At 56.3% G+C, this 22516-nt stretch overlaps 1 protein-coding gene and 1 long non-coding RNA gene across 10 annotated transcripts in view; one reads left to right on the top strand and one right to left on the bottom strand.

The window, feature by feature from the left end:
* OPCML (opioid binding protein/cell adhesion molecule like) overlaps nucleotides 1-22516 on the bottom strand; it is a 334851-nt gene that overhangs the window by 152614 nt on the left and 159721 nt on the right. Inside the window, exon 1 of one of the 8 annotated variants that reach the window (XM_040534088.1) lies at nucleotides 10632-10750. The exons of 6 other annotated variants lie outside the window; for them this stretch is intronic. The gene's annotated coding sequence lies outside the window, so the exon portion shown is untranslated. Of the gene's footprint in view, nucleotides 1-3567; nucleotides 3592-10631; nucleotides 10751-22516 lie in introns of those variants that run through there. One more of the 8 variants, XM_040534091.1, reaches the window with a different exon arrangement.
* On the top strand, nucleotides 8098-14947 carry LOC121058494. 2 transcript variants are annotated; one of them, XR_005814214.1, is made up of 3 exons: nucleotides 8106-11545; nucleotides 12316-12835; nucleotides 13303-14947. It is a non-coding gene; the product is annotated as an uncharacterized LOC121058494 (long non-coding RNA). The 2 variants fall into 2 exon arrangements; XR_005814213.1 differs by having other exon boundaries at nucleotides 8098-11545; nucleotides 12316-14947.

Here is a 22516-nt window from a genome sequence, read left to right as displayed (position 1 = left end):
CCTGCATTGCACAGATAGTTTCTTTCCCTGGTGCATCAGTGGAGTTGGCTCCAAAGAGTCCCAAGAGTCCCAGCTCAGAGCAGTCCCGAGCCATTCAGCGCCTCTCTCCATCCCACCCCAAATGCTACACCTCCCTCCAGCTCCCCCTCCCACACCCCTGCTGCCAATTAAGCCTTTAGACAACACGATTCCCAAAATGGGATCGAAAGAAGACGCAAGAAAGAGATATTTGCTGTCTAACAATGCCACGATGAAGGAAAAAAGTGGTGATAAAGGGAATTATCTTTATTCTCCATCTACCCAGTCTGGCCCCCAGAAATATGGAACCAGTTCACGCTGATGCTTCCCAGACTGGCATTTTCCAGGTAGCATTGTGCCAATAACAGACTCTTCACTAGCCAGAATGCCAAAATAAAGGGGAAAACATGAGGTTATTTTAGTCTTTTCGCTGAAACCACAAGTTTCATCTTCTAGGGCTTTATCTGTAAAGACCGTCTATTTGCAGGTGCGTTTCAAACACAATTATCACAGTTCAGGCACAGGAGACAAAACACATTCGCAGGTTGGGGAGAGGCTGGGTTTTGTCTCTCCAAATGTTTTCTTTGATATTTTTTCACAGTTTTTCAGAAAAAAAAAAAAAAAAATATATATATATATATATATATATGTATGGCTTGAATAAAACTCGCTGTCTTAAATCCCCCATGCTGCAGGCAGCTTCCCGGAGGCTTCCACCCCGCCACCCTTTTCTTTTGCGAGAACCCTTGGCCAGGGGAGATGCCGAGGAGGATTTGCGCACCAGGAGGTGGCGCAGGGCATGGCCCAGCTGTCTGCCAGGCAGCCACACGCAGCACCAAAGCAGCCCGGCAGCACCCAGCACACAACAAGGTGTGTCCGTGCGTCCCGTGCCGCAGCGAGAGCTGCTCGTGATGAATGGGTGCTCTCAGCATGATGTGTTAGTTGCCACCCGCGTGGGTTCCCCAGCCCCCTGCTCCTCTGCGTGCCTTGCACAGGGGCGCGCTGGGTGCTCGGTTAACCCCTCGGCACGGCTCCAGCACCCAGGGGTGCTGAGCTCCTGGAGACGGAGCACGAAATCTAACAAAAACCCTTCCGAACTGACACCCGCAGTGCCCAGAGCTGCCTTACGAAGGAGGTAGCTGTTACAGACAACGTGCCTCAGTTTCCCCTAAGAGGAGGTTGTTCCCAGGGAGGAACCGAGCCCATCTTTTGCAGACGGCAGCACCCCATCGCCAGCTTGAGCTCAGCTGTTGCCAGCAGAGGAAAAACTGTTTGTGTCTCAGACCTGCCACCTCCAGGCCTCCAGGTGCAAGTCCTGCTCTTCGCAGCCCCTCAGCACGATGCGTGCAACGCGTGGCTGCGCGCTGCCTTTCCCTCTCGGCATCTCGCAGCACCAGAAGTACTTCTCAAGGTAGCTGATCAAAAGCAGCTTCTTTGGACCTTCTTCTGCCCCCAGCCCTGGTTTCATCAGAAACCCTTTTAACCCACCAGCTCCAGGTGTCCTGGCCTCCGGGGCAGCAGCCTTACAGAGGAGAAAACCTCCCACTGCCCCCAGCTATCAGAGCCTTAGGCAGTGTGGTAACTCCTTGTTCCTCAGTGTGAACAAGTCTGGGTCTTACATACCCCTGAAACCCATTTCTCAATTAGAACAGGCCTCCTAATTCGATTATTTGCAGTTATTATTTCAGGCAGGTATAAATATGTATATATAAACATATATAAATACATCAGGCTGGTATGAAAGGATTCAGCAAAAGGACCTCAGCACCTCTGTACACCCTGAGCCCGACGCAACCCCACCTCCCCAGGACAGCAGCAGCACTTTCAAACCATTCAGCACCCCCGTGGGCAGCAGAAGGCTGCAGGCGTCCCTGCCCTTGACACCCAGGATGGAAAAAAAAAAAAAAGGAGGAAAGCGAGGTTCAGATGCTGCGAGGGCAGAGCAGGGCAGGCGGAAAGGGGCTGGTGATGGGGGCCGAGTCCCCTGGGTTCCCCAGGAGGAGCAGGCAGGCAGGGTCACGGGTGGTTGTAAGGGACCTCCGGAGGTCCTGCACAATAAAAAAGATTTTCGTGATGCTCAGACAGAAGCTCTCGTGTCCCAGCTTGTGCCCGGTGCCTCCTGTCCTGGCACTGGGCACCACCGAAAACAGCAAGGCTCCCACTGTCCCTTTGGGTATTTATAGACCTCAACACGCCCCCCCATGGTGGGCTCTCTCCTCCTGGGGGGCACAGACCTGCACCCAGCACGCCGGTGCTGAGCATGGGGCAGGATCACGCCCCCGACCTGCTGCAGCCAAGAATATCATTAAGCCTTTTTTCACAGCAAGGACGCGTGGCCGGCTCCTGCTCCACTCGGTGCCCCCCGGGACACCCCCGGGACCTTCCCTGCAGAGCTTTTTCCCCTTTTTTCCTCCCCCCGGGCGCTGCTGTGCGCATTTTGTGCTCGGCTGTGCCGGCCGCGGAGCGACGCGAGATGGTGCTGCTTCCCCAGGCTCAGCCAGGGATGCTCGCAGCCCCCCCGTGCCCCCGCGCGGCGCAAAGCAAAGGGGGGCGCAAGAAACGGGGAGGGGTGGCACAGCCGGGGTGCAGCTCCTGGTTTTCAGCTCGTTTTCAGTCTGCTCGTGGAAAGAGAGATGGGTGAATAGCCCCGTTCAAAGCGCTCTCCATCTCAAGTAAGGGATTTGTGGTTGGAAAAGGAAACGCTTAGGTTCAGAGGGGAAAAAAAAAAAAATCCGCTTGGAAGTTGAGCGAGCAGAAAGACAGCGAAAACCAGCTAAACAAGCGGATTTAAAGGAAACTCAAAAAACCTTTTCCTAATGCGTTGATGAAACCCTATTAAAACAAACATTTCCCATGCACCCCAATGACCGAGGAGCTCAGGGCAAGTCCCCAGACCCGTTATTTCCTCCAGGCTCAGATCCCAGCCCTCCGACAGCAACCCCAATTTCTGCACACCACCGAGCTGTTCTGGAAAAGGCGACAATCACGGAGCAGAGGGACCCAGCAGAGCTTGTCAGCAACCTGGCGCCCGTGTGTGCCGCCCCACGATAAGGAACCCAGGCACGGACATGGGGGAGAAGGGGGAATAAGCACTTAGAAGAAGCTGATTCTGCAATGAATTTAAAGAAGGTTATCAGCTGCTGCTGGGTAAATCAGCTTGGCTAAGATAAGACCCAGAACAAATATTTATTCCAAATTTACACTGACCTAAACCTGAGTGCCGGAGGGTTGAATAATTTCAGTGAACTCTGTATTTTTGTCAAGTCATTTCCTGGGTTTCTTGCATGGGTTGACAAAGATTTAGGTGGGAAGGATAAATCCTGGCTGCTTATACACCCGTGTCAAAAGGATGGGAGGGAAACACAGATAGAAGCACAGATAGATGGCAACAAAATGATCTCTGTAGCATTTCAGGCTGTGCTGCTTCACGATGGCAAAACTAGACCAAGGTTTCTCCAGGTAATTTTGACCACCACCATGTTCAAAGGGTTCACCCAGCAGTACCTGAGAAGGGTCCCAGTTTTCAGAAAGCTTTTAATAACTACTCACCTGCAGGCCGCCCAGCCAAATACGCACCAAAAATCACCGCCCACTGGCAGAAGTCTCAGCTCAATTCCTCGATACCAGGTCATCCACAAGATTTGGCTGAGTTTGGGATTATATAGGCTAATTTGGAGATGCTTACAGGCATTTCTTGGGCTTTTTCTGACTTGCCTGTCCTACCTAAAGTGAGAATTGGGCTTTGGGCCTGCAGGCGTGGCTAAGTGAGGTCCCCAGCTGTACCTGTCGCCTACTCAGCCCCAGGAGCTGCAGCTGGGTGTCTCGCCAGGGTTGGAGGCTACATCTGAAGGGAAGCACCTTCCCCGTCCCCCCTCCAGCCATCGCTCCCCAGGATGGGTGCAGGTCAGGCTCTGCTGGGCTTACAAAGACACAGGCATTGCTGCAGTCCTTACCAGCACAGACATCGATGGGCGAGCTGCACCTGGGGCAGGGCGCGGAAACATCCAGCTCCCATTTCCTAGCGACGCTTTTTTCCCTTTGCAGTCCACGCAGGAGACCCTTTTATGGGGAAGCTTTGCCTGCTCTGTCCACTGCTCCATCCTCGTAGGAACGAGAGCGCAGGCACGGCGTGACAGAAAGCAGCAGAAGCTAAGTGTACATAAACAGCGGAGAGCTCACCGTAAAGGTTATTTGTGCCTGCGGGCTGCTTCGGGATCCTGCGAAGCACGGAGGTTTCAGACTGACTCACGCCAGACAGAAACCTGCCTCTAACTCCAAAAGCTGCCACATTTTCAAGTGGTTCAAGGGCTCAGGGTGCTACCTTGAGTGCACGGAGCTAGCGGTGTGATATTGTTTGGCCTCTCCCATCCCTTCCTTGTGCCACACAACAGCTCGGTCCCAACCCCTGCTCACGTCAACAGCCGCCCGCTGAGATTTCTTGTCTCGGTAATCACCGGGCAAAAGTGGGTAAAGACCCCCAGATTGGCACTAGTGGATATTTCATGCTTAAAGCTCCTTGTAAGCGCTAATCCGCACAGCAGTAACAATTAGCCACATTTCATGGGTAGGGAGAACGGAGCCATGGAAATCAGGCAACTCAGAGCCACCGCTGGAGTAAATAGGGGAGCCAGGGTTAGAGCTAACGAAGCGACAGCGATACCCCCCATAACACCACAACCTGCTGGCCCTAACGGCACAAACCCAAACCACTGCAGCCAGGCCAACTTTGCACGGGAAGGAGCAAAGTCGTGCTAGATGTGGTCTGTGGGCCAGGAGGACAAGGGGAAGAGACGGGGCGGAGAGCCACCGGGAGCACGTTCAGTGCTCAGCTCCAGCACAGCCTCCTCCGGGTGACCTCGGGCAAGTCCCCTCCGTCTCTCTGCCACTGGGGATCAGCCAAATGGGGAGAAACCTCTCCCCGTGGGTAACATCCCGTAGGGTCTCCTCTCTGAGAGGCAGAAACTGCCTTCACCATGTTTATGGACGACCCAGATTAATTAGGCAATTCTGGAAGCTACCAGAGCGCACTACAACAAATGGCAAAAAGCATTACTACTGCTTTATGCTTTCAGTCCAACTTCAGATTTCGGGGAGGAACTAACAATGTTCCCTTAAGGTCTCGCTAAAGGAAAGGCAACAGAGAGCGGAGTTGAGTTACAATTGGGCTCGCGAAGCTGGCACAAAGCAGCAGGCAGTGTGTGTTTGCATGTACATAAATACATCGCTGTGTGTACACACGCATATGGGCGTTCGGTGAGCGGGGCGGGGGTGGACCTCACAAACTGGGGGAGAAATAAAAGTCAGATAAAACCCCCGCAAAAAAAAATAACAAGGGGAGAGAGCATTCCCCTCGAACAAAGTCATTTTGCAGCCACTGATTTCCTTTTTGGTGTTGTTGTCTCTCTCCCCCACCTCTTTTTTTATTTCCCGAAGTTCGCGTTGCGCGGAGCCGTCCTCCTTTCCGAGATGTTCAGACGTTGCCGTGTTCAGACCAATTCCGTTTTGTCCCAATCCAAGCCTCTCCCCGCTCATTATTACCTCCAGCCCTGCTGAGCAGGCAGCGCCCTGGCTCCCCTCCAAGCCCCAGGCTGGCACGGGGATGCTGCAGCCACCTCCCCAGCTGCGCCGCGGAGGTGAGCTGGAGAATGTCACCTACACCTGGGTAATTTTTAATTTTCTTCCTTTTCCCTCTACTGTTAAATTACCTCCAGCTTATTTGTCTGGCTAGAGGTTAATGAAACACTAATGATGTTAATGAGCCTTTCATGCCGCAAGTTTTTTCAAGAAAGAGATATAATAGCTGTTTTCCTTCCCTTTTAATCTTTCCCATCGCTCGGGAGTTGCAGGGCCAAAGCAATTAGCGGCTCACGCGGCTCTGCCTTCCCTCCCGGTCACAGCCCAGTGGGGCAAAGAGAAGAAACCTATTAAACCCGCTTCACATGTCCGCAGGTGAGGAGCTGGTGGGCTGATGCAACACGCTGCTTTAGCCAGAAGGCAAAATGCTATTTGGGGGGAAAGCAAGGGAAATTAACAATCTGGAGCTGCGGCACGGCAGCGGCGGGAGCTGTCCGGAATGGTGAAGTGTCGCCATTAGCGGCGCGCTCTTCATTAGAGGAGACGACGAGATGGAGCGCGGGAGCTGGCAGGTGAACTTCAGAAGGATGTGAGGTGTGGGTAGGGCTCGGGCTTGGCCGTCCGTCCAGGCAGACCTGCCCCAAGGAAACTTCGGAGCAGCAGCAGCCCGCTGTGCCTCGCCGTTCATCCTCGCTCGCTCGGAAAGCTCTGGTTTCAGTCCCGTGACATCCTTGCAGCCCCCGGCCAGCCAGGAGTTGGCCGCTCCTCCCGAGCTCACAAATCACGTTTTGTTTCAATACAAAAAGAGGCACAGCGAGAACAAACCTAGAGGATTCAGAGAAATGGCCGCTCACGGAACCGCCTGACAGCGAGGAACGCTGCCCATCTCCTCCCTGCTGCCGCACATACAGGATTTCCTTATCGTTCCCTAATCCTCCCAACACCACTGCACGGAAAAAAAATAAATAATAATAATAATATAATCCCAGCCCATTTTACAGACTTGCTTATGCAAGGGGGACATGAGCTGGGTGTCCCCGTGCCAAGGCCGAGCCCCCGCTGCCACCGTGTCCGGAGGGGACGCTGGGTCTGCTCTTACTGACGGATGCCTCAGTGCCAAAGGGCACACAACTAAATTACGAGCTGGCACTTACAAGGAGTGAGGGCTCTGGCTTGTGCTTCCATTAGAGGGTATCTATCTGCATTTAAAGCTGTGGCGCTCTGATAAGGAGAAGGGAGGAAGCTAGAGAGACCTCAAAAAATTGCCTGGACGAACTCCGAGATAAGACTTTTCAGACAGACAAAAAAGCCTGTCCTGATTTATAGAGCTCCGTCCGTCCTTGACAGTACCTCTGGAGCTCCTGATCTCGGCTGTAAAAAGAAAGTTCCATCACAAATGCATGTTCTGCCCCCAAAGTATTTATCCAGACAACCTGTCAACCTACCACAGCCAGATCCTGTTGACATGGACAAGGCAGCAATACAATCGTCTGCCTTTTATTTTTCCTCTCTCCTCTCCCCTGTTCTTACTAATCACAGATGCTTTGTTTGCACAACAATAAAGAGCCCGGGTGCCTCAGTTTCCATTTTTTGTTATCGTGCCTTTCAGCCAGCATGTTTATTTATGACTGCTACAGAGTGCTTTCGCGAAGAGATGCCATTAGGCTGGAACGATGCTCTCTTGACATTGAGATCAGAATCTGCACAGACGCCACGCAACAACTCATTTTTATGTTTGCCTACTTGTCTTAATTCCTTTTTTTTTTATTATTATTATTATTTCCATCGCAAAGACTGCCAGGGAGGGAGAGGCAGAGGGGCACTTAGAGCACAAAGACACGAAGTAGCTCTGGCTGAGGCCACAGATGGTATGGGCTGGCTTGGCTAATTCTGCCCTCGTTTAGGGCAGCTGTTGGCGTGCACGCTCTTAACAAGCCCATTAAGAGAATAGGACCCCAGGCTGACAAGGGCGCAGTAATGGATTTATTCCTGCTCACGACAACGAGACGATCCTCCTGCGTGCCATGGTGGGAGCATCTGCAGCAGGCACACCTGGAGAAAGGCTCCACTAGCTTTGGGGCCGCGGGGTGCAGCGCTGCCTGTGCGCCCCGGTCAGGTCCTCCTGGGGAGCAGGGTGCAAGAGGTGGCATTAAGACCTCAAATCCATCAAAACCCACGTGTATGTGGAGCACAGCCTGTGCTGATGGGCTCACCGGGTATTTCTGCTTCTAAACCCTGAATTGCCACCAGAACATAGGAGTATGCTCTTGCTGCAGTACCACCAGGGTGGCAGCCACACGATGGGGATGTTAGCACCCCAGGACGTGCCCCGTGTGGCCCCAGCAAGCCCCACTCCTCCTCTCCCCTCCAGCAGCTCCTCACGGACCTTGTGCATGAGCACAGGACCCACCCAGCTCTCCAAAGGCACACAAGCAGCAATGAGGTCCCCTCCATCAGCTTAACAGGTGAGAAGGGAACAAAACCCGCTGCACGGAGCCAGCTGCCCCTCTGCCTCCCAGCCCTCGGGCTCGGACACATCCACGCCGCAGGGAGGGCCCTGGGGACACTTTCCGGTGCCGTCCCCAAAATGACTGACCGTGCCACGTGCCCTGCCCACCAGGTTCACACGAGACAGCCAGGCATGCAAAGGCAGGGGGCTGTATGATCTGGCATCTCTTTCGGCCGTTAGCGGAGGCGCGTCCTTCCCGGGCATCGGCTCCCTAATTAGTTCTATTGGTTTCAACAGTTCGGCGGACTCGGTGAATGTAATATTTAACACCCTAGAGGGAAGCCTTTCACGCCGATGCCTCTTTCATCATCTCTGCCCATCTGGTGCTCACTTTAAGCTCGCGGAGCACCACCTGCTTGGAAAACAATGAACCTGTGCAGGTCCCCGGTCCTGCAGAGCCGCTGGACCCCACGGGGAAGGCGCGGGGGGCACCAGCAGCACCCGCACCATCCCTCTGCCTGGCTGCATGCCCCGATGTCCCCTCCTTCGAGCAGTCGTTGTCACTGCACGGCCACCCCATGATCTGCTGAGGACTGGTCCTGAGAAGTGTGATGGTTGCTGATGCACAGGGAGCGAGGTGCTGATTCCCAGAAAGAATTACTCTGGAGGATGTCGTGAAATGCCCGCTGTGCGCACAGGGGTGGTGCAAACGGGGATGTGGGTAGGGAAATGCTCCCTCAGCCCAACACTATGCTCTCATCATCACCACCTTGCTCAGATTAAGCAGGGATGAAGGACGGCACACCAACAACAGCGGTGGTGCAACTCCACAATGACAAAGAGAGGAGCAATGGGTCCTGTGCACGAGTTGGGGTGCCAGCAGGAGCGCCGTCACAGGCCAGGACCCCTGCACCCAGTGACCCCATGTGGCCACACACATCTCCCCACTGGGTCTGCACGGACACGGCAACCAGGCCGACAGAAACCATTTGCTTGCTGCAGCCACAGCACCGCAGCTGATGTTGGGAGACACGGGCAGGAGGACGCGTCTGGAAATGATTAGATTGCTTCCAGTGACTGACACCTGCTAATAACCTGGAAGATGGGTAGAGGATACTTACATTGTCATCTCCCGCTATCTACAACTTCATTTTCCATCATCTTTGGCACTCAAGGACAGCAGCAAAGGATATTATTGCTGCCGTTATTGTTAGTGTTATTATTTAAGCCACGCAGCCACAAATCTGCAGGTACCTGGGCTGGGCTGGGCGGACAGATTACCCCACGAGATTCTCCTTCAGATCAGAGGGGAATTTATTGCAAGGATTATGTACAACGTATTTCTCTATTAAGTTAAAATAAGATTCCCCTTAAAGGTTCAGCACGTTAAGCAACAGCTGGAAGGACGGGGGCTTTAACCTCACGCTCAGCCACAGAGCCAGGCGTGGAGGGAAGATGGATGGAGGCGCACTCCGAGGGAAAGAGAATAATATCCCCCGTTTGCAATGCTGAACTGCATCTTGGGCCTCCTGCCTACCCGCACAAAGCCTATTAGCTTCATCGGGGCTGAAAGAATTAAATAAATAAATTCGCCAGCACACAACAGTGCCTAGGGCAGGGAAGTTAAAGGACATTATAACTCTTTAATTACATCAGTCTTGGAGAGAAAAGAGCTGTCGTTCCCTCCTTCTTCCCTCCGGGGAACTCCTGGTATCTACCTCGGCCAGAACCCCCTTAGGAAAGTTGTCGCAACGTATGTCTTCCCCGTGCTTCATGCCAGGGACGGCTTTAGCCCGGTATTAATATTCCCCACCCACTATTTACCGCGCTTGCATACACACACGGAGACACACAAACACGCCTTTCATCTCCTGCCTTGAAAGGAGGAGAGAAAAAAAAAATAAAAAACCACCTTAGTTAAGCTTTCGAGATAAGAGAGTCATGTACGAGTCCGGGCTTTAGGCTGCCAAGGGAGGATTTCCCTCTGAGAGCACCTGAAGGCCGCTTGCAACGTGGGATTGCAAAGAAATCACGAGCACGAGGGGAGGACGTGGCTGAGCCATCCTCCCCCTCCCCAATTCCTCCTCTGCTCAGCCCCTCGCTTACCGCGGTGCCGCACGGAGCCATCAAAGAGCATCCCGAGAGCGCCGCGTGCTTCCTCAAATAAGCATGTTTTTAAATAAATATCTCCCTGACAAAAACGTCCTTTGTAGGAATGAAAATGGTTGTCAGAAACCTATCAGCCACCTCCTAAAAGATCCCATTATGCTGCTGTATTGAACTCCTTTTTTTTTTTTTTTACCAAGAAAGTTATTGAAATAGTGACGGAAACAGCCAATAGCACTTTCAATTAAAAATGTATCACAGTGTTTTGTGATTTAAAAGCAAACAAACAAGAAAGGCCCATGAAATGTTAATGCCCACGTGAGCGGGTTTGATTGCTGGTCGTTGTCTGTTTGTCAGACATTTCCAACTATCAATTAATTATCAAAACCGGGCCGGGAGGCTGGAGCCTGATGCAGGTGCCTGGCGACGCAGAGCCCCTTGCCCAGCAGAAAGCTGGGCACGGTGAGGGGTGAGGAATTCAGACCTCAGAGCGTGGCCACCGCTGTCCATCACAATTTCGGCACCGAGCACCAGGTCACAGCAGGGTTCCTGCAAGGTCTCATCCTTCCGCCCCTCTGCACCAGCACCAGGAGGGGCTGCGCCCTGCTCGCCTTGGAGCCAAGGCTCTGTGATGTCAGGAAACGGGCAGCCACGTCACAAAACCCCAAAAATCTTTTCCAGCAGCCTCCGGCATTGCACAGGGCGATGCCGGAGGTGGGGCAGCTCCCCAAAGGGCTCTGAAAGTGGACAGCAACAGGGGGAGGCTCAGCCCCGCAGCAGCCGCTCCTGCAGCGCTTTGCAGAGCCCTTGCAAGCAGCAGCTTTTATTCCAGAAGAGAGGAGAAAAAAATAAAAAATAAAACGGGAAACCCTCTGAGCTGTGGCTGGTAGATAAGGAGATATGGCAGAGTCGGGAGGCAATGGCCCAAGGGGCCCATTAACAAGATTCCTCCCACACAACCTGCACGAGCCCAGCCCATCAATAAAGGCTGCTCTCCTCCCCAGCCAGCCTTGCGTGGCTCCCAACTTTCCGGCTACGGGCTGCAGATTGGATTCTTCCGTCATCACCACAAAAACAGATGAATCGGCCACGGCTGAGGGACCTGTGATAAGCCAGGACCCTTTAGGCACGGAGGCGCACTCCGTAAAACCGCCGCTGCCTTTCAGCACAGCCGGGTCCCGCGGCACCGGGGTGGGCGCCCCGCAAACTGCCCCTGCTCTCTGCCGCTGGAGCCCGGAGCCATTTCGGCGCCGGCTTTTCTACTTCTGCAACAGGCAACTGGTCCTGCACGGGCTGGAAATGGTGCAGGACCCTGCCCAGGTCGTGGTGGCTTTGGTCTGTAAAGCTGGAGCTGCTCGCGGCCCCACGGCAATGATGGGGCATCGCCACCCAACCAAGGTTGGTGGCAGCAGGGCCCCACATGGGACTTTTCTCTCTTCCCACAACTCCCAGAGGACCCCAGATTGCTGGAAACCCAAATTCCAGGCAGGACAGCCACAGAGAAACCCAGCGATGAAAACCAGCCAGAAGCTAGAGCAGGCAGAACCCCCGGGCTCTCCAACAACAGCATTTTTTCCTGTTTTGTTTTGCTTTGCATTCTCATTGCCAGGTTCATTATCAGGGTCCTTATTCCTGCGCACGCTTCCCATTTTTCTCCCTCCTATCTCCCTGCCTCCAACACGGCAGCCTGTATTAGTTTATGTTAACAAGCTGTGGCAGCAGTAAGCCTGGCCTCGCCGCCTCTGCTGCTGACCAGGCACATCGGTTGTCTCTGCAGGCTGCGAGACAAACCGAGACGTGGTTCCTGGTCCTCGGAGCCTTCCTCCATCTCAGACACGAGCACCCCTTGGGGAATTATCCTAGGATTCGTTCTGGGCCAAATTCGGGTTCAATTTTGCTGGTCCCAGTGAGCTGCAACCACGCTGTTGTGAGTCTGGGCTGAAGTGGAAGCGGCAAAACCCTTTTGTCTGGTGCAGGGAGCCAAATCCATGGAAAAGCTCCTTTTCTCCCCGAAACAGAGACTTCTCCCAAGTAACCCCTGCTGGTGCTGTGCGTCACTAGGCAGCAGCATCCCTGCAGCCCCCCCGTGTAGCACAGGGCAGGCTGGCTCGCTGCCCTCTCCTCCCAGCCCAGCCCTGCAACCTGACAGCACCCATTTGTCTCCGCAGCTCTGACTTCTCCCCGGCCCGGGGTGACGGCAACCAGCACTTGGAGGAAGAAGAGGAGGCGGGGAGGAGAAGAAAAGGAAAGCAAAGCCAAGCAGCAGCCACCTGGTTTTCGCTCACCACCCCGCCAGCGAGCGGCACGGCCCCGCTCCAGCACACCGCCAGCACCATGCACCCAAGAGGGAACGGCGGCGAGAGGCGGGGATGCTCCTGGCACCACGACCTTGCTCTTCACTGCTTCAAAGCCCCATCTTCACTCGCGAGAGCAGGGAAGAATCAGCGGACCCTCTTTACCTCCCCTTGCCTCCTAATCCCCAGCTCTCAGGCAGCCCCAGGCAAGGAAAGAAAGCTCCGTGCTGCCGCCGAAGCCCCAGCGCTGCACAAAGCCCGGTGCCGCGCTCCGCGCCGCGGTGCCCCGCTGAGCTAATGGCCGGGCTGGCGTTAGCGCACAGCTAAAGAGCTGCACGCGTGCCACTGATTACTGGTATGGGTCTCCGAGGCCAAAGAAGAAAAGAAATCCAGTGTAAGATTGCAAACAATTACTCCTCTTAGATAATCACTGTTTTACAGGCCAGACGTGCGCATAAATATTGCATAATGCCGGGGCTCAGCACGTAATTGTCAGATATTATTCAAACCAAGTCGCCGCTGTATTGGCAAGAGCTGTGTGCTTGTCACAGCTCGGGGTCAGCCACTGGATGGATGAAGGATTTTGAGGGAAAGCTCAGGGAAGGCAAGAAGCAGACCAGCCGACTTCTGCAGAAGCAGACCAGCGCTGACTTCTGCAAAGCGATCGCGCGTTCAGCGCAGCGCCGAGTAAATGGCCCAAGCCGTGACGCTGCAAACCCGCCACAGCTAGCAAAACAGGAAAAATGTGGCTGTATGTGAATGTCGGGGTGTCCCATCACAATGAAGAGGGTCCTGCCCAGTGTTGTGCTTTGGGGCTCTTTGCAGACCCAGGATCTTGCTCTCCCAAAGCTTCTTTTCTAGAGAACTGCCTGCGAAGCGAAGGAGGGAGCAAGGAAATGATGACCCCAGCAGCGAAACCGAAGCAGACTTCGGGACAGCGAAGCAGCTGCCTTGACCTTCCCCTGGGAGCTGCAGCGTGTCTTCCTCGACCTTCCTCACCTCAAAGATGCCTCCAGAGGCAGGAGGATGCAGGTCTGTGCCGAGCAGCATCGGCGTGCTGCTTTGCACAGCTCTGCGCAAAGGAACGGGCAGGGCACGGCCGGATCCCTGGGGCTGTATTTGTGAGCAAAACCCTCACGGCGCGGATGTGAGGCGCTTTACAGGTGCACAAGCACAAGGAAAAAGGCGCTGGGCAGCTGCACAGCCTGCTTGCTGCAGCCCGCGGGGCAGATGTCCCTGCACGAGCTCTTTGCTGGTGGCACCAGGGGCCGGGAGGAGGCAGCGCTCCAGCCACGGCCACCGCACGCGGCACTTTGGACAAGGCTCCTTCCCTTTCCTCCTCTGAAGCTGTTTTGTTGCAAACCATCTGCTCAGCACCCCACCGTGCACGGCAGCGGCGAGGGGGGCCCAGATGGACGGCTTCTTTGATAATTCTTTAAAACGAGGCACCCAAGCACAACGCTGCCATATGCCGAAGGGCCGGCCAGCTCGCCGAGCTGTTCCACGACCCTCCTTCCTTGGCGCGGCCGCGGGCAGCATCCCACGCGGACTGCAGCGCTCCTCACCTGCCGAGAGCCTGCAAACGCCTCCAGGAGCTGCCCTGTCTCTGCCTAAAACCCAACAACCAGAAGGAGATGTGAGATCCTGGGCAGTCTCCGGCTTGCACACCGCGTCCTGATCTCCCAGGTGCTCGGGGGCAGGTGTCACGCTGCTCTTGAGCTGCCAGATATGAGCTAAAACAAGGAGGGCAGGGAGAGGAGGATGCTCCCGCTGCAGGGTTAGGTTTGGGCCCCGCTCACGCCCACTTTCAGCACAGACACCTGGACGATTACCCTGCACAACAACCGGGACTTGGCTCCGAGCATCTCACGAACGACCTTGGTGGCACAGAAGCCAGCTGCTTTCGGGAAATAAACCCCGCCGGCACAACCTGCCTGGAAGCGCAGGTTGTTCATTACGAAAGCTCAGCATCACCTCCAGAGGGTCCTCCGTCCCTCCATCCCTTCTGCAACTCGTGCTGCATTCAGGGCAGCTCGGTGCCAGGCATGATCCCCCATCAGGATGTTTGAGCGTCTTCTGAGCCAAGCCCCTTTGTCCCAGCCCCATCACGACACCCACTCCTCAGCACGAGCCACCTCGTTACATCCTGATGATGCTCACAACGCTGCCCGAAAGGGGGAACTGCACCGTGGTCAGTGCCCAGGTGCCTCCCAAACCCTGCCACGCAGGGCTCAGCGCACCCACAACCCCTCCAGGTACCTCAGCTGCTCTCCCCCTTTGCCCTCTGGCACCCCGACACCCCCGTGAGGCCCCTTGCTTATTACAAGCAGAACACAGCCCGGGATTCCTGAGCAATCACCAGCTCGCGGGGACTGGGGCTTTAAGGAAAAAACACCTTGCAAAACCCACACCGCAATCAGATGGATTTCGATAGAAGCTGCAGTGAAGGATGGCTCTGTGGGATTTCAGATAAATAAAGCCACAAAGGCCGGTGAGATTGGACTGACACCTTCCAGATGATGCTTTCCTGACCCCGCGCCTTGAATATCAAATCCTCCCCATCGCCAGCAGCCCTGAACCCCAGGCTGGGGAGAGCTGGCTGGGGGGATAACAGGAGCTTCCCTGAGCCTTTGCTCTTTATAGGCTGGGATGCCAGAGCAAGGAATAGCTCAGAAGCCCCTAATCCCTCAAATCCAGCAATTTGCATCACTGAGGATCCCTGCTGAGGTCCCACCCCGTGGTCCCAGCACAGGACACTGCTCCCAGCCAGCCCGAGAGCGGGCAGCACTCCCAACATCAAGTAACAGGGCTCCGGTAAGGCCAGGGCCCAGCTCCCGAGCTGTCGGCATCGCCCCTGGGCAGTGTTCTCAATAAAGATCCGCAGCAAGTGTCAATAAGGAGGGAGATTACATCGGCTTCCAGAGGGAGTGCAAAAAAAAAATGAGTTGGAGGGAAGAGCTGCTGCTTTGGAGCAGGCATGCAGTGCCTGGTGCTTGCGGGCGGCTGAGAGGGGTCTGCAGGGGAGCAGGCAGGTGCCACGCGGTGGCTTTGAGCTCCCCCAGGGATTGACCGAGCTGGAGGACAGCAGGGGCACAGCGAGGGGCTCTTCGAGCCGTGCATGTAGGCAGATGAAGCTTTGCCATCCCTGCCCGTCCTGGGGGGGATTAGGGCAGGAAGGGAGATGTGCTCAGCGCCACCGCTCCAGGCGGGCGCACAGGAGATGCCCTGGAAGGCAGGAGGCTGCTTGCGGGCTCTCTGCGAGGCCATCAGGGGTGCTCCTGGAGCTCGGCCCTGCCTGTGGCCGCGGTGAGCAGGCTCCAGGCTTCGCCCTGGGCTGAGGGGTGCTGCTGTGGGGGCTCAGGGAAGCGTTCCTCTGCCTTGACGCCTGCCTGGCTGCCTCAAAGGGGCCATCGCAGTGATGGAGAGAGGGCCTCCAGTGCCTCCTCAGCTCCTCTTCTTCTGGGGACATGAGGACTCATGTCTGTCCCATCCGGCAGGCAGTGGATGAGTGTTTTTGCTAAAAAAAATCATACCCACTGCCTCCAACAACGCCTGAACCGGGGCTGGCCCAGAACCCAAGCGAAGTAAGCGTGGACGTTGATAACTTCATCATCCGACACGACACACGTGAAACCGTTCCCCCTTGCTAACGATACACCGGAAAGGTGCCGAGCTGATGCAGGACAAAGCGCTCGGCCGGCTGGTAGTGCAGAACGACAACCGGTGCACGAGATCAGCCCCGAGTTCCTTTCAGCAGCCCGTGATCCAGCGGCGCCCCACCAAATAACGAAACCCTCCCTCTATTGTACCCGTGCAGCTCACGGGCGCTGCTTGAAGGCGCGTGCTTTAATAACTCATCTGTTGGGCCAATAAGAAAAAAAAAAAGTATTGCATTATCTTGTCCACTTAGCCATCAGAGGAGCTCTGAAGCGCATTCATTCACCTCCTACGACGCTCGCAGCTCCCAGGGCTGCTCGGGAGTGCTGCGCTCACCGTGGCCCTGGCCGGCTGCTCGCAGGGACAGATGGACCTGGATCCGTCCCAGAGCCAAGCAGCGAGCAAACAGGCACCACGTTGGGTCTGAAACCTTTTGCCACGACCACCCGGCTTCCCCCATGCGGAAAGCTCCAGGAAAGCAGCCCGAAATGCACTTTCCCACCCGGGAGCAGAGGGGTCTCGAAGCCCCTCCGCCGCCCGTGTTTCTTTAAGGCCAGCCAGCGAAGAACAACGCTCTCCAGCTGGAATTACACGGGGAATTCAGGTAAGCAGAATGTAATTAACCGAGCTGGAACGCTGCCATGTCTAACAGATGTAGAAATGCACCTTGGGAGGAGAAAAAGGAGGAGAGAGAGAAAAGAAGAAGAGGAGCGGCGGATGCCCAGGGCTCGGTGCTGCTCCCCGCACGGCTCCGGTGAGCGCGCAGGGGGCGAGGGGGGGACGCAGCAGGCGAGAAGGAAGGTTCAGCGGTGCCCCCGCTCTTCCCAGTGGGGCAGGGGGGCAGAATCGGTGCCCTGATCCCAGGAAAATCCCATGGGAGATGCAGGCAGAGACTTCACATAGCTGGATTTGGGTTATCGGGTGTCTTTGGGCACAGCTCGGGCACATCGCGCCTGGTGCGCCCAGAGCAGGGGGCGTGCGCCTGACCTGGAGCCACGCGACGGTCATCTCCATCCAGCCCCACGTGCTTCCCGCAAGCCCTGCTTCTCCAGAAGCAGTTTTTAAGTAATTTGCCCATGCAACTGCCTGCTAGTGCACGTCCTTGACTCTCTCTGCTTTGGGCTGTCTGAAGCTGGCACCCACAGCTCCAAATCCTGCACGAGCCTCACCACCCCGCAATGCCCAAGGCGCCGGACCCGAGCCCGAACATCACTTGAGCATGGCAGGGGCTCCGTCCCACGAGGCAAGGCATGACTTCTCTCCTTCTCCTGCTTCGTTTGGCAATCTGACTTCTCCCTGCTCTGCCTTGTAATCAGACTGGCAGTGAATTACAGCAAGGGTGGCTCCGCTCGTTTCAGATGTCAGAGCCCGCAGTAATTGCGGCACCCACTTAAATTTATGTCAAAGAGAGGAAGCCTTTGTATGGAGGCAAGCTCGCCCTGCCAGCACGCAGCCTGGCACATCGCTCGCTCCTCATCACCGGGTTTGGCTCTGGGAAAGATGCTGCTGAGCAGAGCCCCTCTTGGGACCACGTTCCCAGCTCAGTCCTACTCCAAAACCCCATCCAAAAAGCACAGCGGCCCTGGGCACCCTGTCCTGCCTGCAAGGAGCTGGCAGAGGCTCGTCAAACCATGCACGATTTACGCTGAAAAAGCCGGAGAACGTGATGCTTGCTCTTCACGCAGGCTCCCTAAACCTCCCGGAACGACTTCAGCACGCACTCTGCCTGCCCTCTCCTCTCTCCCAGACAGCTGCAGCTCAGCGTCTCGAGACGCACAAACATTTCCCTCTGCAGGGCTGCGCCAGGAGAGGGAAGGCAGCTGGCGGGGGAGCAGAACAAGTCCCAGCTGCGGGCAGATTTGCTCTCCAGGTGGGAGCTTTGCCCATCTGCAGCGGCGGATGCTGCTGGACCGGGGAGGAGCACGGCGTGCTGCAGGTGTCACTTCTGCGCCTGGCACAGCTGCAGCGCCGAGCCCAGGGGCGCCCAGCTGCTGGAAACGCTCCGACAGAGCCGTCGGAAGGGCACCATCCTGCGGCAGCAGGGGCCGGGCCGGGGAAGGAGGATGTGAAGCAGCTTCCCAGGAGGTCACCTCGCCCCTGCCGCCCCCCTTCCACGCAGCGTGACACCGCGGTGCCACCGGGAGGGGACCGGGCACGGGAGGAGGATGGAAAGCCTCATTAGCATCCCGGTCACGCAGGAGGTTTTTCAAGTGCCAGCCTCTGAGTGGCAACATCCCCGATGCCAGCTCTGCGCAGGGGACACCGAGGGCACCCTGTGTCACCTTGTGCGCTGTCACCCCGTTGTCACCTCGTGCAACAGCATGACATTCGTTTTTCCCCTGTAAAGGCAAGGAGCCAGGGGACTTGTGGCGCAGCCAGAGCTCGCTCAGCCCCTCGTTTCCCCAGGGTGGGCACCCAGAGGGGGCTGCACCCGCTGGGAGCCCCCTGAGCACACACAGCACGGGGTCACCTGCAGCCTGGTGCTCGGGCACGCAGGCAGTGGGGGTCCCTTTATCCCCCCTGCACACGGGAAGGACACGGCCACCTAGCTCCAGCCAGAAGGGTGGTGGCCGGAGGAGGATGGGGAGAAGCAGAAGAAACCTCACCGGTCAGGCAGAGCTCCCGGCATGTCACACGTCACCGCACTGCCCCTGTCCCTGACCCCCGCGGAGAGCTGCCGTGCCCGCTGCAAGCAGGCAGCAGCGCAGGTTAGAGGGAAGAAAAAAATAAAAAAATAAAAGCCAAAACCCATAATGCAGAAGCCAAACATTGCAGAAGGCAGAACGCATCAAATATTAAAGGAATCAAACTCCTCCTGTCAAGCAAGGAAGACACGGAAACTGTTCCCAGATGTGGCGGGGCCGTCACCTCCTCTGATCAGCTCGGCTTCAAACAGCTTGTCAGGGGATGCTCGCGCCGCCAGCACCCCTCGCCCGCTGCCTTTCCCAACGTCCCCAGCCCGTGGTGGTGAGAGCTGCATCCTCCACGGGTGTACACCAGCCTGGAGCTGCCGCAGAGAGCTCCCCGTGCTCCTGCAGGCTCGGCGATGCAGCGGGAGGAGTGACCTGGGCACTCCAGCCAAGCAGCCCCCAGCATTTCCCCCAAAATTAAGACTCTGCTTTGCTGTTGCCGCAGCCTGAACTCATCTCAGCTAACTCCACACTGCTCCCTGTATCCCCTCCGGTCCCCGGAGCCCACGGGGAGCAGCCACCTCTGCACCACGAGCAGTATCTTCCCCCCGTCACACCCGCTCAGGCAGCGGGACGTCACCGCGGGGAGGTCGCAGCGCCCTTCGCGCCCGGCCAGGTTCCCTGCTCGCGCCCACCGGGTGCACTCGCGGGACTGCAGCCCCGGCAGAGGGAGGGAAGGTGCTTGCTTTAGTGCCTCGTTGTTTTTTCTTTCGTCACCTCATTGACTAGAAGCTTGCGCTAACTGGCGATAAATTAGGTTAAGGAAAAACTCCTCGGGTGGAGGCTGCTGTGCCCGCGACAGCGCAGCGCAGCGCGCTGATCCTCACGGCTGGACAGCGGCATCCCTTCCACGCTGGCTTCCCTGAGCACATCAAACCACAGCTTTTTTATATGGTAAAAAAAAAAAAAAAAAAAAAAAGGCTGGGGGAGACGAGGGCACATCCCACCCAGGCGGCTCCTGCCCAGCAGCAGGGCTGGGGCTGGGTCCGGCACAGCCGCTGCAGCATCCCTGGGACAAAAAGGCACAGCCCGGCCACAAAGCAGCCTGACCTGCTTTATCTGAGGAAACGCACACCTCATCTCACCTTCCCAGGGCAGATATGAATAATATCCCCATCCCAGCTGCCTGGGAAGGGGCCCGCTGGCACAGGTCACTCCTTTATCCGGACACAAAGCAGCCACACCGCCCTGCGCTCCCAGGGACGCTAACTCCGCATCTCCGGGCGATTTCAAGCGCTGTGTGATTGCACTCACAGCCCGCACTTTGCATCGCTGCCTGCAGTGTGACCTCCGAGTCGGGTCCTTCTGAGCCTATGAAGTTCATCGTCGCTCGCAGCTGATGCCGGGAATTAAAACCCACCACCCCCACAAACAGCAGGCTTCGCCAGGCGGCCACGTGCCAGCTTCATCCGTCCCAAAACTTCGTGGAAGTTTGGCGAAACCCATCCCTCCTCCCGCAGCAAGCGAGCAACCTGCCTGCCCTCGCTCCCAGCCCCCCAAAAAGACCCCCCTGACCTCCCCCTTGTGCCCAAACCGCTTCCACTCGGGCACAAAGCTGCCCGGGGGCGAAGAATAAAGCGGGATCGGATTGACCCGCGGGAGGCAGGGCGCCGCCTGGGCCTCTCCTCGCCTCGTGGCCTCTGCCCGTGCCGCAGCCTTTTATTACAGCAGCAAATTGCTAATGGACCGCCGCTTAGGCGCGGGGATGATATTGGCTTTCCCATCAACAGCAGCTTTGCAGCGATTTCTCCCGGCGGCTGCTGAGCGGCCCCGGGTCCCATTTAGCAGCCACCGGGGGAACCGCTGCCTGGGAGCTCCTCGCAGCACTAATTTAGGCACATTAAATATTCAATAGCCCCCAGAATAAACACACACACAAGATCTCATGGCCCTCCGGGACTCCCTGGAGATAGGCAGAGACGTTGCGTTGGCTTCTGGAGCCTCAGCAAAGGGCAAGGCTGAGCAACGGGCTCAGAGCACCCTTGCTGGGACAGCAGCGGAATTTTGCTTTTATCCCATCCACAGCACGGTGACCACCTCTGGGCACACGTGGCACTGAAGTGGCTATTTCACCACGGATGGAAGCACACAGAAGAGACAAAGGACAGCTCTCCAAAGGCTCCTGTCCTCCTCCAAGCCATCACCACCCCTGTACCATTCAGCACGGGCAGCACGTTGCAGACAGACAGAAATCTGTCCTCCCTCCGTCCCTGCCAGCGTCACGGCGTGTCGGAGACCCTCCATGTGCCGCAGACCCCGCCACGCATCACGAGCAGTGGGTTCAAGCACGGACCTCATCAGCCAGGGATGCAGCACAAGGATGGGATAAAGACGCCGACAACAACCAGCTTTTCCCTTCCCCATGGTCAGGATTGCCCCAGCCCCAAGCTACAGGCTCCATCAAGGTCTAATTACCACCCTGCAGCACCCCACACCCTCACACCTCACTCAGTGCCCCAAAACCAAGTGGGAACCAAGCCTCGGTGGGTGACGCCGGCCCCGAATGGCCGTCCTCGAGGCTGCCAGGCTGCAGAGCCAGCCGGAGCCCCACTCCCTCCGCACCCCGGATTTTAACTTCTCCCCCAGCACAGAGCGATCTGCTCGCTAACCGAGGGAGTGCTAACGTGGTAATGCTGGTAAATTGTAATTAATTTTCCCCCTAATTGATGCGTGGGAATACCCGGGACCCTCATTCTCCTGCCTTCAATTCCTTTATAAATATCTGATTTGACAGGTTAATTTGAAAGTAAAAGTTGGGTTCTTTACAACAATCCAAGCAGAAGCCCCAGAACACAGCCTGCTGTCTTGTTACATGAGGCGTAATGAAAAGGGTTGAAGTTAGGTTACAGTCGTCATCATCATCATCTTTTTAATTTCACTAATTTAATTTCTGTCCCCCCCCTTTCTCGGAAGATAATAAAAGCTTCATTTCACAGTCCAGGAAATTTGGCAGCAAAAGGTGATAGGCAGCCAAAGAAAGATGGGGAAGATGTAGAAGAACGGCGCGGGCCCTTCCGAGCCGAAACGTGGTGCTCAGCAGTCCGAAGAAGGGCAGAGGAGGGGAGGCAGGACACCGAGGCATTAAGAAACACCTTTCCCAAGGTGGCAAAGTGAAATCAGGCACGGCTAATGACGCTGCTCGGTGCCAGAGGGTGCAAGGGCTGTGCGCTGGCAGGTAAACGCGCCGGCAGCTCACTCGCTCACTACCCGCTGCACAAGTGCCAGGTCACCTTCCAGAAGCTCCGATGACTTTGTGGCCACTGATTTTCCATCGTAGGCACCCCAATAACGCCCCGCCAACCCTCAGCACAGCACGCAGAGGCTGCTCGCCTCCCCGTTCCCCCGAGGAGTACGATAAAAGCTCGGGGAGCCGGGGGAAGGAAGGAGTGCTGTTGCCCCAGACGTTCGCCAGGGGGATTGCGGAGGATAAATAAATCTCAGCCTTAGATGTGGATGACTGGCAGCCAGGCAGACTTCAATACCAGTTGCTGAGGGGATTTACTGGAAGCAGATCTGGAACGGTGAAGCATATGGGAATAGAGAGCATCCAGTGCTGGCTCGCTCTCCAAGCTGCGTTTGGGGGCTTAGCGGACTTTTCAGTGGAAATCTGCAGGAAAATGGGATCGGGAAGGTAGAAAACACGCCTAGATTTAGTCCGCAGCCTGATAAAATGACGCTCAAGTGGTAACAGTCAGTACTTTCTGCTAAATCCCCGCTCCTGTTTTCTG

Source organism: Cygnus olor, chromosome 22 (genome assembly GCF_009769625.2).
Source record: "Cygnus olor isolate bCygOlo1 chromosome 22, bCygOlo1.pri.v2, whole genome shotgun sequence".
Taxonomy (NCBI): Eukaryota; Metazoa; Chordata; class Aves; order Anseriformes; family Anatidae; genus Cygnus; species Cygnus olor.
The sequence above is the reverse complement of the archived record's forward strand: the minus strand, read 5'-3'. Positions and strand labels throughout refer to the sequence as shown.